Raw genomic sequence first — 16,642 nt, 5'->3', positions numbered from 1 at the left:
GTGGGGTGCAAACATGTAGTGCACGGAGAATTGCCCAAGCATTGGACATACCCGTGAGTACTGCGTGTAAAACCCTATGAAACATCCTTCTTTGTCATCCAGTCATAATTACCCATGTGCACGTGTTGCTTCCTGTTGACCTGCCAGAAAGAGAGACCTCTGCTTTACAATTTCTTGCTCACATGGAAGTGGACTATGACTGGCCGTGAAAGATTTTGTGGACTGTTGGATGCACACTTCCATCTGAAAGGATATGTCAACACACAGAATTGTCGAATATGGGCAACGGAAAATTCACGCGCAAATCAAGTAGTATCACTTCAACCTGAAAAGGTCACTGTGTGGTGCGGGTTTACGGCATCATTTATCACAGGGCCATATTTTTGCGAAGAGACAGTTGCTTCCGGTCCTGTTACCTGTACCGTCTCTGGTAAGCGCTATGCATTCCAACTCTCCAGCAGCGTGGATGTGCGGATGCGATTATTTTTATGCAAGATAGCGCACTTCCACACATAGCATATTGACTTAAGCAGCTGCTGAACGGTCATTTCGGAAATGCTAGAATTATCAGCTGCCATTACCCTACAACCTGGCCGTCCCGATCACCTTACCTTAATCCACATGACTTCTGCTGCGGGGCTATTTGAAAGATGTTGTGTTTAGTTTTCCGATTTGCAAACTTAGCTGCATTGAAAGCACGCATTGCGCAACACGTTCTGAACGTGACCCAGAAAACACTTCGATCAGTTGTAGAACATGCTGTTTCTCGATTTCAACTTGTTGCAGAAAACGTTGGACAGCATATTGGACAGCATATTGAACATGTTTTTGCGGCGGTTACACGGAAATTAATAATCCGATTTGATTCTGATTGATGCTTCTTATGCGGTTTTTAGCTTCAGGCGCTCAGTCCGGAACCGCGCGACTGCTACGGTCGCAGGTTCGAATCCTGCCTCGGGCATGGATGTGTGTGATGTCCTTAGGTTAGTTGGGTTTGAGTAGTTCTAAGTTCTAGGGGAGTGATGACCACAGAAGTTAAGTCCCATAGTGCTCAGAGCCATTTTTTTTAGCTTCATGCAAATTAAAAACCGATATGATTAATGCTTTTTATGCTGTTTTGACCTCAGGACAATTACAACCCGATTTTTCCCATCCGATGCGATATGACCTTGCCGTGGTGAACGTAACTAATGGTATCACAACTGTACATCCTTGCACACTGAATAGTACAGTTTGCTTAACGTCAAAAGTACACCCTAGGCATTGTTGTATGATTCATTTGTCATTTGTAGTCGATCACTACTGCATTATGATGCTTACAGCGCCATCTATTGCTACATTTTGCATTTATTTATTGTCTTCTGCCATGTGTTTTCCCCCATCTCCGATAGTATTCTGTTGCACTTTGATGTCATTCTGAGCAGTGGTGTTATTTCTACAGCGGTTTGAAAGTTTAAATTTAATTATAATCACCCTCTACATCCCTGGAGGAGAGGCGACGTTCTCTTCGAGGAACACTACTGAGAAAATTTAGAGAACCGGCATTTAAAGCCGAATGCAGAACTATTCTGCTGCAGCCGGCGAATAATTCGTGTAAAACCATGAAGATAAGAGAATTTAGGGCTCGTACGGAACCACATGTATTGTATGAAAATGACATAGAGAGCGTGAGGATTGGGAACAGTAGGGCAGAAGAATTCGCGGTGAATAAGAGTCTGCGGCAGGGATGTGAGCTGTCACCGACCTTCTTTAAGCTGCATCCAGGACCAATCCTGTAGATTTGGAGTAGAAAATGCCAGGTTATTGCAATGGCAGTAGAGGACAGTAAAATATTTAGCTTGTATTTTGCGGATGTCTAGATTGTACTAGCCGAAAATGAAGATGATCTAAGCTATATGATAAGAGAGCTAGAAAGAAAAACAGTAAGGCTATCCTGAAGGTGAAGATGAATAAATGTGAATACTTGGCCTTTGAAACATGAAAAGTTAGTAATTTGGAGAAGTAGTAGTAGTTGTGGAAAAGGCAAAATATCTTGGGGTATCTTTTAATAAAGAGGGCACAAGCAGTGATAAAACCACTAGTAGGATTAATAAAGGACGAGCTGTAACAAGGGCTATACTCTGTTCCGTAGAACAAAGATAAGAAGTACAACTAAGAAGCGAATGTATAAGATTACTTTCAAGAGTTTAGTTTTGTATGGAGCATAGACCAGGGACGTTAGCAAAAGACTGATTACTTAAGACGAAGCTCAAGCTGAACTAGGATGGATAGGATAAGAAATGACGTAATATAACGAAGGATGAAAATGGATAGGGATATTTGTGACGACGTCCGACAAAATCAGCTAATGTGGTTTGGCCATGTGAATGGGGTGACTGAAGACGCTGCCACATAGGATGCTGCTATGGATACCACCCACCGGAAGAAAAGTGGTCGCCCACGGTGCAACTGGCAAAGTGATGTGGAGGAGACAGTAGAAGCAGGGAATGTGAACGTTGAGGAAAGCAAAAGCAGAAGACGATGGCGACTGAAGGTGGAGAATCGGGGCCAGCGAAGATGATCCACAAGAAGAAGAAGAAGCACACGGAGACATATAGACAGAAGTTTTCCCTCGCTCTGTTTGCGATTGAAACAGGACAGGAAACGCCTAGTGGTGGCGCAAGATACCGTCCGCCAAGCACTATACGCTGGCTTGTGGAGTACGTATGTGGATGTAGACGTAGAAACTCTTATCTTAGTTCCCCTTGTAGGTTCCTCATATGTCCTGTTGAGTAAGTCCAGAGGAAGACAACGACATACCACCTGTAACAGTCACGCGTAGGGAAGGAGTGTCACGTTAGTTCTTCGGTTGCTGATGACTACTTCTAATTTTTGAGATTAGTTGCCCACGGAGTTAAGCGTTGAGACCACTCCCCTCGCAGTGCGGCCGCACTCCGTGCGTAAAGAGGGGGCGTGCGCCAGGAGACGCGATGTGGCGCGGCGCGTTAAGCTGATTGCGCGGCCCGCGACGTCAGCGGCCGGGCTCGGCTCAGCAGGCGAGCCGGCCTGCAGCGTCAGCGGCGCCGTCAGCAGCGCCACCTGTAATCCCGCCTCAAAGGCGGCTGGCAGCTGGCAAACAGCCGCCCCGCCGCCGTCCCGCGTACCGCATCGCCGAATGAACCGCTCCGCTGCTCCTTGACACACGCACCACGCACCGGCGTACAGCGCAGCGACACGCCAGTCACAGGTAAGTTCCATACCCCGCTGTAAAAATCAGTGTGCCACGAACTCCGACACGAACATTAATTTAGACACTTACAGTACACGTTCTTATTACCCAAGTTACTGTTCTACAGTAGCAGCAGGCAAATTTCTCTCTTTTTTTAAGGGTGAATAACAAGTACGCTGTTTTTGTTCTGCTGATTTTGTTTCTTTCAAACTAGTTTTCGGCTTCTTAGGCCATTTTCAGGAAACAAAAGCCAGCCGCGGTGGTCTCGCGGTTAAGGCGCTCAGTCCAGAACCGTGCGACTGCTACAGTCGCAGGTTCGAATCCTGCCTCGGGCATGGATGTGTGTGATGTCCTTAGGTTAGTTAGGTTTAAGTAGTTCTAAGTTCTAGGGGACTGATGAACACTGATTTTAAGTCCCATAGCGCTCAGAATCATTTGAACCAGGAAACAAAAAGTGGTTCAGATGGCTCTGAGCACTATGTGACTTAACATCTGAGGTCATCAGTCCCCTAGAACTTAGAACTACTTAAACCTAACTAACCTAAGGACATCACACACATCCATGCCCGAGGCAGGATTCGAACCTGCGACCGTAGCAGCAGCGCGGTTCCAGACTGAAGTGCCTAGAACCGCTCGGCCACACCGGCCAACTGACCAGCGAGTGAAAGGGACGCTGACTCTTAGATAGCCAAGAAATTAAGCAAAGATACAGTCACTTACTTAGAGTGTTGTGCATCAAGCTTGTTTCTTTACGTTGAAACTACACTTTGCACAATGGACACACTACAGGGTGTTCAATAAGTAACTCTGCAGCTCATAACTCGCCGGATTAAAGTCATGCAAGTTATAAGAGATGCTGGAAGTGATCCCCTGAACTTGAAAACACAATTGCACGCTTTTCTGCATGTTCTTGAAGACGTTGGCCAGAACATCCGGAGTGATGTTCCGAATGTGACGTGAACATCCGGAGTGATGTTCCGAACGAGACCTACGAGAACGACAGGCCGCCGCGTGTACGTCACGAAGGTAGTCCTGCACTCGCTCGCTCACTCAAATCAGCAGACAAACTACGTTTCCACACCTGTCAACTCGTAACTAGGCGTGTCCGTACAAACGAAAACTGAATCTTCTACTGGAATCCGCTATTACGGGATCTTACTGTAATTGGTTCTATAATGATGGAAAGTCCATGGGCCTACTTATAATTTGTTACGGCTGTACTGGCGTACAGTAAAATAAAATCATACTAAAATGATTGTCAGTTACATAAGGCACCACTTCCAGCATGTAATGAGTACTGCTAAGCAGAAGAGACTAAATGTTAGCCGGCCGGGGTGGCCGAGCAGTTCTAGGCGCTATAGTCAGGAACCGCGCGACCGTTACGGTCGCGGGTTCGAATCCTGCCTCGGGCATGGATGTGTGTGATGTCCGTAGGTTAGTTAGGTTTAAGTAGTTCTACGTTCTAGGCGACTGATGACCTCAGAAGTTAAGTCCCATAGTGCTCACAGCCATTTGAACCATTTTTGAACTAAATGCTATAAACAAGCCGTTATACCATTTATATCGATTATTGATCTTAAATTAAATTTTTCTGTGGTACTATTAATCAGTAAGACTTCATAATAGCAGATTCCAGTGGAAGATGCAATTCTCGTTAGTACTTACACGCCCAGCTGCGAATTAACAGGTTTAGAAAAGCATTTTGTCTGTTGAGCTGAGCGAGCAAGCGAGTTCAGGACTACCTTCGTGACGTACGCACCACGGCCTGTCTTTCCCGTTGGCCTCTGTTCCGAATGTGACGTGCCAGTGCAGCTTAGAGTTCTTGTATGATGTGCGGATTGCCTTCACAGGCCTTTCCCTTCAACATACCACATAGAAAATAATTCGGTGCAGCCAAGTCGGGTAAACGCGGAGGCCAGGGTCATCGAGAGGTGATGCGATCACCGAAAATATCCTTTAAAATTTTCATCGCCTTGTGGGCGGTATGTGCAGTCGCCCCATCCTGTTGGAACCAGGCATTCTTAATTTCGTCCTCATTCAGTTCACCTAGGAAGGGCTCTAGAATGCAGGTGCAATACCGTTCTGCATTTTCTGCATTTATGGTGTCTCTAAAAGAAGATCGGCCCAATGATGCGTTTACGAGTCAGGGCGCACCGAACACCAATATTTTGCTCATGCAGTGGGGACATCTTAAATTCATGCTGATTCTCCGTATTCAACATACGAATATTCTCGTTATTCCCGCAACCGGAGAAGTGAAACCATGCCTCATCAGTGAAAAACATTGTGTAAAGAATCCCCTCAGCATTGTCCTGCAGAACAGAAACCAGTTGCAGAAGTTCACACGCGCCGGGCGATCGGTGTCTCTCAGTTTATGCACGACCGACATTTTGTACGGATACATAAACGGACAATCTTGTGAGCGGCACCCAAGGACACGTGGGCCTGCTGAGCTAGTCGCCTAACCGATTTCCTAGGACTTTGCAGCTTCAAGTCTTGCACCTCCACCACCTCTCGGATGTGGGTGTGAATGGCCTGCCTAACTTTGGAGCATTACGAACGCTTCCGGTATCTCGAAACTTGGTGATGAGGTTCCATATAGCATTGCGATTAAGCATGTCACACCTGGGAACTGCTGAGGTAAAATTGTCTCCATTGCGGAACACATGTTCCACAAGAAAAACTCTTTGTTCAACCGTCAGCATGATGACCTGGATCACAATGATGTCACACAAGACGTTTGGTCTTCAGTCAAACCAGACCTGCGAAAAAATACAAATACCTGGTCAAATATGGTTGAAATATGTTAAACAATGGAAAATGTTGCATTAATAATTGACAACCGTATCAGCCATTACTTAGCACACCAGAACATGCCACTGCATAGTTACTTTCTGAACACCCGGTATGTTGTCCTTGTTGTTCAATAGGACTTATTAAGTCGCTGTGGAGTTCACAAAATTACTTCCAATGACAGCAACAAACTGTATATTGATCAGACAGCAGGGCCATAACAACCAGGCTGACTGAACACGAACGCAACCTTTGCCGAACACGCGCTGAGGGAAGGACACAAATACTAAGTCCACGCGCAGGTACTACGTATAGCCGACAAAGGAAGATTAAGGCCGTCAGAAGCACTTAAGGTAAACAGACATGTAGCTGAAAATCCCCAAATGCACCAGTTCTAAATGATCAGTTACAGGGGAACATATCCCCACTTTTCAGGTTCACAAGGTGCAATCTACCAACCACATACCCATAAACCGCAACAATGACACATACTGCTATACAAAATCGAAACACAATCTAATTTCCTGTTCCTTACCATGCTGACTCCATAACCTTCAACAACAAACTTGTAATATTTTACTACTGTATATTTTACCGCTGTACTGGTTTAATACTGCCCACTGCATAAAAATATTATTTATAATATAAAACGTGTTTGTTGCACAACAAACCTTATTGGTGCTCATTAGATAGTTCTCATCCAATGTCACGATCTCGCAAATTATGCCGTCACAATCATATAATCTGTAATATTGTAACATTGTGAATAATACTGTCCATTGCGTAAAGTTTAGTTTACAATGTTAAAAAACATGTTTTGCTGCACGATATAAATGAAGAGTGCTCAGGTTAACATCGTCTCAGCCAATCTCAAGACCTCACAAAATGCAACGTAATAGCCATTTAATTTTTAACATTATGCATTTAATTACTTATCGTGCTTAACCTTTTCCATTGTGTAAATAATAATTTAAACGTTAAGATTGGTTCAAATGGCTCTGAGCACTATGGGACTCAACATCTTAGGTCATAAGTCCCCTAGAACTTAGAACTACTTAAACCTAACTAACATAAGGACATCACACACACCCATGCCCGAGGCAGGATTCGAACCTGCGACCGTAGCAGTCCCGCGGTTCCGGATTGCAGCGCCAGAACCGCTAGACCACCGCGGCCGGCCTAAACGTTAAGAAAAAATTTTGGTGCACAACACTCTATGCAAGGGATGGTATCTTTGCTTATAATTTTTGGTTACATAAGAACTGATGTCCCTTTCACACACTTCTCAGTTGTTTCGTGAAGATGGCCTAATAAGCCGAAAACTAGTAGGGGTTCTTCTAGTAGGTTCCTCGTGTAGCTGGCTGGCAAAGTCCGGAGGACTTGTTTACTTATTACTTGTTGTTCAAATTTAAATATGAAACTGTTCTACCAAGAAATAACGAGAGGATTCGTAAATAAAATTTCTGTCTTTTATTAAAATTTATGCCGTAGTAGAGAACGCTTTTTTCATTTCTTTTTTCAAATTATTATTTTCCCTTTTTTTGTGGTCGTTTGTTTCCTGAGATCGCGGACCGGACAACTACTCTCTTAAAGAACATGGAAAAACGCCTACAAACCATACTCAGCCCTTGTATATGCATCCGGCCAACAATGGTTAAACTATCGTGTGAATTCGATCCACAGTTCGATGCGGATCTCACTGGCCTCTCTGTCTCTCAAGCTAGCGCCCGAGCGAGACGGCGCAGTGGTTAGCACACTGGACTTGCATTTCGCAGGACGACGATTGAATTCCGCGACCGGCCATTCGGACTTCGGTTTTCCGTGATTTCCCTATATCTTTCCAGGTAACTTCCGGATGGTTCCTTCGAAAGGACACGGCCGATTCCATTCCCATCTTTGAAACATTGCAACCTATGCTCCGTCTCTAATGACCTAGACGTCAACGGGACGTTAAATCCTAATCTTCATCCCTTTATTTTCGACCTAGCGCGTTGCACATTGAACTGCGCTAGCTGGTCGTCGGGGAACACAATTCCTTTAACGGCAAATTTTATTACAGCCAGATAGAACCACAAACTATGTCATCGGTATGCCTGTACCATTTCTACATCTACATCTACGTAATTACTCAACTATTCACAATAAAGTGCCTGGCAGAGGGTTCAATGAATCATCTTCATGCTGTCTCTCTACCGTTCCACTCTCGAACGGCACGCGGGAAAAACGAGCACACATTTTTCCGTGCGAGCCCTGATTTCTCTTATTTTATCGTGGGTGACAACAGAATGTTTTCGCAATCGGAGGAGAAAACTGGTGATTGAAATTTCATGAGAAGATCCCGTCGCAACGAAAAACGCCTTTGTTTTAATGATTGCCACTCCAATTCACATACCATGTCTGTGACACTATCTCCCCTATTTCGCGATAATACAAAACGAGCTGCCCTTCTTTGTACTTCTTCGATGTCATCCGTCAGTCCCACCTGATGCGGATCCCACACCGCACAGCAGAACTCCAGAATATGGCGGACAAGCGTAGTGCAAACAGTCTCTTTGGTAGATCTGTTGCACCTTCTAAGTCTTCTGCCAATGAATCGCAGTCTTTGGTTTGCTCTACCCACAATATTATCTATGTGATCGTTACAATTTAGGTTATTTGTAATTATAATCCCTAAGTATTTGGTTGAATTTACAGCCCTCAGATTTGTGTGACTTATCGCGTAATCGAAATTTAGCTGATTTCTTTTAGTAATCATGTGAATAACTTCGCACTTTTCTTTATTCAGGGTCAACTGCCACTTTTCGCACCATACAGATATCTTATCTAAATCATTTTGCAACTCCTTTTGATCATCCGATGACTTTACAAGACGGTAAATGACAGCATCATCTGCAAACAATCTAAGACTGCTAGTCAGATTGTCTCCTATGTCATTAATATACATAGGAACAATAGAGGGCCTATAACACTTCCATGGGGAACGCCGGATATTACTTCTGTTTTACTCGATGACTTTCCGTCTATTACTACGAACTGTTACCTTTCTGACAGGAAATCGCGAATGCAGTCGCACAACTGAGGCGATACTCCGTAGGTACGCAGTTTAATTAGAAGACGCTTGTGAGGTGTCGAAAGCCTTCTGAAAATCTAAAAATATGGAATCAATTTGACATCACCTGTCGATAGCACTTATTACTTCATGAGTGCAAAGAGCTAGTTGTGTTTCACAAGAACGATAGTTTCTGAATCCGTGCTGACTACATGTCGCTGGCCGGTGTGGCCGTGCGGTTCTAGGCGCTTCAGTCTGGAACCGCGTGACCGCTACGGTCACAGGTTCGAATCCTGCCTCGGGCATGGATGTGTGTGATGTCCTCAGGTTAGTTAGGTTTAAGTAGTTCTAAGTTCTAGGGGACTGATGAGCACAGATGTTAAGTCCCACAGTGCTCAGAGCCTTTTGAACCATTTTGACTATATGTCAATAAATCGTTTTCTTTGAGGTACTTGATAATGTTCGTATACAGTATATGTTCTAAAACCCTACTGCAAATCGACGTTAGTAATATAGGTCTGTAATTCACCGGATTACTGCTACTTCCCTTTTTGGGTATTGGTGTGACTTGATCAATTTTCCAGTCTTTAGGTACGTATCTTTCTGATCTGTGATATCAGATCTGTGACATCGCGACTAACGCCCTATAAGCACATGGTAAACGGAAACTCTGCCCATAGAACTTAAGAGCGCTATTTCCCGCGTACCTTGGTGTACTGCAGCCATAGTCAACTGTGTCAGTAGATGACGTACCTCGCTGCATGTGCAGCGATTGAGTTTGTCGATCCTACACTCGCCGGTATGGGGCAGTTCTCTCCTGGGCTACTATGTCTTCGAACGCCATTTGTAAACGTGATCTGTTGCAAACAAGGATTTTAAAAAATTATTGTCCTCGCTGCAACCAAGCAAGAGCTGTTCTAATTTCGTGTTTCTTTCCTTTGGTCCCTTCTTTTTTGTTCACAGGTTTTGTTTGATAAAGAACATATAGGTCACTTACTGGTAACGATGCAGTTCGGAAACTTATACTAATTTACTTGTGATGCATTACGATACCTTTATGTTGCCTTTGCAGTTAAGCAGCGGTGACCGCAAGACCAGTAAATAAGTATAAATAAAAATAAATTGCCGCATCAACTGAGAACTTCCTGACCGATTTGGTTACTTTGTTGTGTTCATTATTGTCAGCAAAAGGTTTATATGAAAGAAAATTTTTCGAAAATCCACCAGAAAATCGGGAAATAAAAATATATTGTGAAACATCAGAACGGTTCGACCTATTTGATGTTTCTCTCTCTCTCATTGTGGTGTTCGTAATTGCGCATGGTAATGGTGTATTTAGTATGAAAAAGAAAACAAAAAGAAATTTGCGATCAGTTCGACAGTTCTGCTGTCACATGTTTTTATAACAAAAAACATCAGTTTGACATTTATATGTATAATATAAAAATCATATGTAATATATAATAGGTAAACGTCGCTACCGAAAATTTCGAAAAGTTCTTGACCGATTTACTACAAATTTTTACACTCTACTGAACATTCAGACGGAAATCGACATAGAGAGGGAACGAAGAGATGGACCGAGGTAGTGGTGAGGAGGGTATGCAAAGAGATGGGGGCCGAGGAGATGTAGGGAGGGGGAAGGGGGATGACAAGGTGGGTAGAGAGAGGGGGCAAGGAATTAGGAGGTACATGCAAGTTCCGGGCAGGCAGCATCAAAGCAGACAGAAGACTGCTGACTCAACAAAAAAATAAATAAATAAATAAATAAATAAAATAAAAAATAAAAAATGCAATTCCAATACGTATTTTGCTGTTGCGAAGAGCTGCCGTATTAGCTAGTAAAATAATAAGTCTTATGTCAGTGTATACACATAACTGTCTAAGGCGACGCAAAAGAGAAAACTGCCTGCCAGGCGCAAGACTGGAACCCAGAGCCCTACGCGCTATAGTAGCGCACGTAGGCCCGGAGCCACAAGGGCGTGAATACCTGACTTGCGTTGGAATGATAAAGCGTGTCAGACCGATAGGCTCCACGATGAGGTACGTCATCTGGTGACGTCACATGCTGAAAGTTTGTCATACATTTTTTGGTTTTTTCCCGACATTTGCGGCCTCATGGGTGTCTTATTAATTTACTTGCCTCACGGTCATTAACATCGCTTCAGCAGTTTTTAAACGTTGATAAGAACCACCCTGTATAATGGAAGAGCATCACAGTGACACTAATCCAAGCTGTTTCCTCAGCGATGGGAAACATTTCTTAGTATTTTAGCATTTTTACATAGATGCCTAAGAGAAACACGATCCTTTAGTGCAATAGTGATATCGTATTTCGAACTTTCAGATAAATTTCCATAGAAATGAAGGTAATTGGGATAAAAAAAGACAATAGCTCATAATTACACTATTAGTCTGTAACAAGCCACCCGAAACCGCGGATCCCTGTTGCCAAAATACTCAGAAAATATCCACTAACAGCTTCCGAGAATTTTGCAGTGGAGCATGTGCGCCTCTTGTATATCAAAGTGGTGAGATGCTAATGGAATTTGAGAACTGGGGTCTGCTCTCTTGCAAGAATTCTGAATTAGGCTTTACTCGGGTCTTTAGTTTCATGCATTTAACAACTATAATGATCCGTCTCTAATCAACTAAGTGTTGACGGAAAGCTAAATCTGAAATTTTCTCCGCCTTTTAATTGTAACAGGAAATTCTGGTCGACCCTCTAGCCAGCGCTGTCCATCGTGCAGTAATTACGACCAAGAGGCTTGGCTTTCCGCCTCTGTATTAAGTAATAAGCAGTCACTATTCCATAGCCTTGTCAGGAGAAATTGAAGTCGTTTATTTTTATATTGCGGCAAGTTTAAATCTAAATCCTAAATCGTTTTGTTTTCATCATTTGCCCCTTTTCTGCCATACGCGTAGTAGATTCAGTAGAACAACTACTGAAACTTAACCCTAGTAGTCCACACCTCTGAAAATATCACGCGAAGTGTACACCAAGGTCACAGTGGTCTGCACTTATCTACTGGAGAAACTGCCTGAAAATAGAACGTTTTATACCGAAACTGGACACCCACGTACTAAGCTCATTTTAATTCACCTCTGTCATGCACTTTTTCAATCAGTATTATTGTTCATGGCTCCAAAGCTCGAGACCAAGTAAAAACTGTCATGGAAACTTTTCAATGAACAAACTTGAAATTGATCCGGATCTGGATACATTATTTACAGTTCCATTAGATGAAAATGCTATTCATTTAATGACATGCATATATTACACGAATATTTTGAGGTGCTCTCTCAAATATGCATAAACCCATGCATTCATTTAGCACACTCTTGGAGTATAAACTATAATGTTATGGGCAACTAGACGCAAGACTGGAACCCTGAGCCCTACGCGCTAAAGTGGACAACTGTATTTTCTTCGTTTCTGTCTGACGATTCGCCACACTGATCAGCTTCACCATTGTCCATAACTGCTGTAGGAACATCAGCTTCAGAACTACTTTCATCACGAAAGTCACGTCACTTTTGCGACTGAGTTCTTCTAACGACGCTTCACATATAGCATCTTCCGTTACTAAAATGTTGTTGGTGGTTGCTATTTTCTCATAAGTGAACTTCACACTCATCGACAGAACAGTTACGCAATGTGTACTTCAGGATCATAATAACCCTTCAAAAATATTTATGTAAAATTAATTAAACAATGTCTCCGAAGGTCTCAGCCAGTGCCGGATTTACATCGGTGGCAGTGGGCTGTGTACGTGTAACGTGCGTGGTAATAAACAAAAAACTCCAGGGTTAGAGTGACTCTGGTGTACATTTACAGGGTTCAGCTCGTATAATGAGAGATATTATGACTAAATTGTTAAAAGTAATAACTTTTTACACAGCCGCACACAACAAAATCCTTTTATTACTATTTGATCTTTTTCCAACTGTTTCAACTATGGTCATTTCAAATTTACTAACAGTTCGCGTACTTCAGTCGAGTTTGAAGCGCTAAGTGAACTGGAATAAGGAAACTGCAATAAGCATCATCACTGTATATTAAGAATGTACTGTGAGCCTGTTACGAAAATTCGTGGGAATAATTAGTATAATGTTAAGTAAAACGGTATGGAGGTTTTAGTAAAAAAACAAAAAAAAGAAAATTGATTGGGACCCTGTGCTTCGAATGTAAACCTAATGTCAGAATTTAAACGTGCCGATCTTAGCAAAAAATATTTTTCAAGAGTTTTAGTGCGGGGTTTAAGTTAATTTATAACGTAATTGCCAACGCAGTTAGTGGAAGTAGCCTTTAATTGGTAGGTGATTGTATCGTCTGATAACAAGCAAGGATATGTAGTTTTCTGCAGTTTTCTTGAATATCAATAAAATGTAAAATAAAAAATAAAAAAACCATAGAGTTGTTTGACCAATACATTTGTTAAAAAATAACGCAGCAAATTTACCAGTTTTAGACAACGGACTAAAGTAACCAACAACATATTTAAACTGCCTCGGATGTTGCGTAGACTGTAATTAGGTTATGTAAGGACAGTCCTCTCTCTCCAAGCATCACTTTAAGTTCGGTTGCTGGTACGTGAGGGATCCAGAAGGCCGTCGATAACGAATCTGAAGTTGGTTCCGTATTTGTTTGGTTCCAAAAAGCCGATGCTACAGTTCCACAGCCTCACCAAGAACGATATACAGAATACGTGCAATTGAAGTAATATAACATATGCGATCGGACTGATGACTTTCTAGCCGACAATATTCCCAAGGACAGGCCTTAGGCGCGGCCAACCGGTTCGCCTTATTCTTGGAAGGTCGACAGTGTCCACCTAATATGAAGGAGTCAGGCATTTTAATTTATTGACTCCCTTCTCTCCTTCACCCCCGCCCACATCCACCCGTGTTTTTGAAGATATCACCTGTAAAGTTCATGACACGGAATCGATTCAAAATACTGAACATTTTCTATCAAAATATTATGTGTCCTCAAATGCATATTTTGCGAGAAATCGAATAAAAAAGTTTCTGTCTCTGCTCCTTATGTTAACCCAAGGTTAACACCCTTCAAGAAACGTGGTGCTGGTCAGGCGACCAAGTCGCCTGGCTGAACGAGCGGAGAAGATACAATCGATTCCCACATGAATTCTGGAGCTTTTTATTGTTGTTTTTTTTCGTTTGTATTCTTCTCCGAGTCGAAATTGGTGCGAACAGAGAGCTGATAAGGTACATAAATCGCTGGCTGACAATGCTGATGACAATGCTGATGAAGGTAAATATATTTTCCAAACAAATTACACCAGTGAAGTGTTAAAATTTTAGTCGTGACTGACTTACAATCGCTCTTTTACTCACTCTGTTACGTATTGAATCTGTACTCCCATAGGTAATTTTACAAACATTTAGACTCAATAACGATTCGTACCACAATTCATCACCAACTTTGAACACCGATTTTACACCGGAGGTTATCGTACGCGTGGTACGCATTAAATGTAGTTCTCCCGAAATAAATATTTTCAAATAGAAACGAAGTCAGTTTCTCTCCGAATCTTTGGAAGTAACAGTATTCATTAAATCTTCTTGGCGATGTGAATATGTTTCAATTGTTTGTACGATAATTACCATCCATCTAGTTGTTTGAAGGAACGTGAGGATATGCACAAGCGATGTGCCAGACTTGGATTGAATCGATAGAGCGTGTCTGAGGATTTCCCTTTTTTTTTGTTTTTTTTGTGTGGGGGGAGGGGGGGGGGGAGTTGTGGAGGAGGGCATCTTTATATACAAAGTCATCGTTTAGCTGACACGAGGTAGTGTGATAGGGGCGCTACTGTTCACCTTACATAATTTGTAACGAAAAGATACCAATAAACATGTAGTGGGTTGTAGAGAGTGTGTTAAGAAATAAATGGGGTATATGATCCCATGTTCGCTAGCGCTACGATGTTATGTGGGTCACGCCTTCAGAATATTGTTAACATTCGCAGCTATTTTTCTGCAGATGATACGTCAATAATTCTTCATCATATACACTACCTGATCCAAAGTGTCCGGACATTTATTAGTGAGCATGAATGTGTGTACGTCCTCCCTTCCCCTTTACGGTGGTGTGAATTCTGCTGAGAGCACTTTCAAAAATGTGTCTGAATGTCTGTGAACGAGTGGCAGCCCATTCTTCTTCAACAACCGCAACCAGAATTAGTGATGTTAGATTCAGGGATCTGGAGCGAAGTCAACGTCCTATCTCATTACAAGGCGTCAAGCTGGGGATCTGAGAAGGTTAGACCTTTTTAGGCACATTATTCTCAAAAAGCTATGCTCCACAGTTGCTGCTTCATAACAGGATGCAGTGTCCTGCTAGTATTGTAAGTAAAACACAGTGCTATAATATGTGTTCACATCCTGCCGCATTTAGTGTTTTCTTAATCCCAGTAAGTGGACCACATCCTAATCACTAAAATCACTCCCATACTATAACACTATCACAAGCGCACTTCACTGTTGGTACTAGACATGGTGACAGGTAATATTCTCCAGGCATTCGCCAAACCCAAAACCTTCCATCGGATAGCTGTGACGTAACGTGACTCATCATTCGAAATAACTCGATCCAGTGGCACTCTTTACATCACCTCAAGCGTCGCTCAGTGTTGACTACAGAAATATGTGGCTTATGTGGAGCCATTCGACCAATGTGCCCCATTACACTCCATACGCACAGTCACTGTGTTAGCTGGTCTGCTGGGATCACTGTCAGCTGCAGAACAAGGAATTTTAAAATCTATATGACAAAGATTAAACCCGTCCAGATAGCCGAGGGCGTTAACTTGCCACTTTCGAGATTCGTGGAGGTAAGCCTGTCCCGGCTCGAATCCGCCTCTCGGGTTAACGACGATAGTTCGTGAACCGACCATCTTGGACGTGGTTTTTAGGGTGTTTCTCACATTCAATTAGGTAAATACCGAGCTGGTACCCGTTTTCCGCCATCAATTACACAACGCAAATATTTATGAAATGTCTTCACGCTTGAACATGTGCTGTGCTCTAGACGTTGACAGGTGGGATATACGGATTCCGTCGCGGGGGGAGTGACATCCGGCCACCCACGTTAAGTAACACTGCCTTAACCCATCTCTGATTTCTCTGCAGTCGCTGTAACCAGTGGTCCTAAGGTGTTGCAACGTGTATGGACGAGTTTCACGTCTGTAACGTCCTGAAAGCCATCAGACTCAAAGCATGGTGCTACGCTAACAGCACCTGGAGAAGAGGCCGCCGAGTGACAGTCTGCATCATCATTGGAAGACGTTCCCAGACACATCTTGCTATTCTCGTTTCTCATTCAGTCTCTATATGTTCACGAAATTTATCAGAATTGCCACACGCTGAATATAAATCACCTGGCACACAACGCCTGTATTTATGAAGCTGCTTGCAGACCATTCAGTTCCGTTCAGTGAGTTGACAATGTTAGAAACATGTTTACAAAAGCCAGGAAATATCACAGATGATCACTGCCTAGTGTGAGTAGTAATAGTTCGCACAAACATTTGTGAAGTTGCTATCCTTGCTCCTAATTCATATTCATATTT

At 42.8% G+C, this 16,642-nt stretch overlaps 1 protein-coding gene across 1 annotated transcript in view; it reads left to right on the top strand.

The window, feature by feature from the left end:
* The first annotated feature begins 3,133 nt into the window (after positions 1–3,133).
* Positions 3,134–16,642, top strand: part of LOC124794654 — a 101,953-nt gene continuing 88,444 nt past the window's right edge. The window contains exon 1 of the mRNA XM_047258178.1: positions 3,134–3,226. The gene's annotated coding sequence lies outside the window, so the exon portion shown is untranslated. The remainder of the gene's footprint in view (positions 3,227–16,642) is intronic.

The sequence above is a fragment of the Schistocerca piceifrons genome, chromosome 4 (genome assembly GCF_021461385.2).
Source record: "Schistocerca piceifrons isolate TAMUIC-IGC-003096 chromosome 4, iqSchPice1.1, whole genome shotgun sequence".
NCBI classification, from domain to species: domain Eukaryota; kingdom Metazoa; phylum Arthropoda; class Insecta; order Orthoptera; family Acrididae; genus Schistocerca; species Schistocerca piceifrons.
The sequence above is the reverse complement of the archived record's forward strand: the minus strand, read 5'-3'. Positions and strand labels throughout refer to the sequence as shown.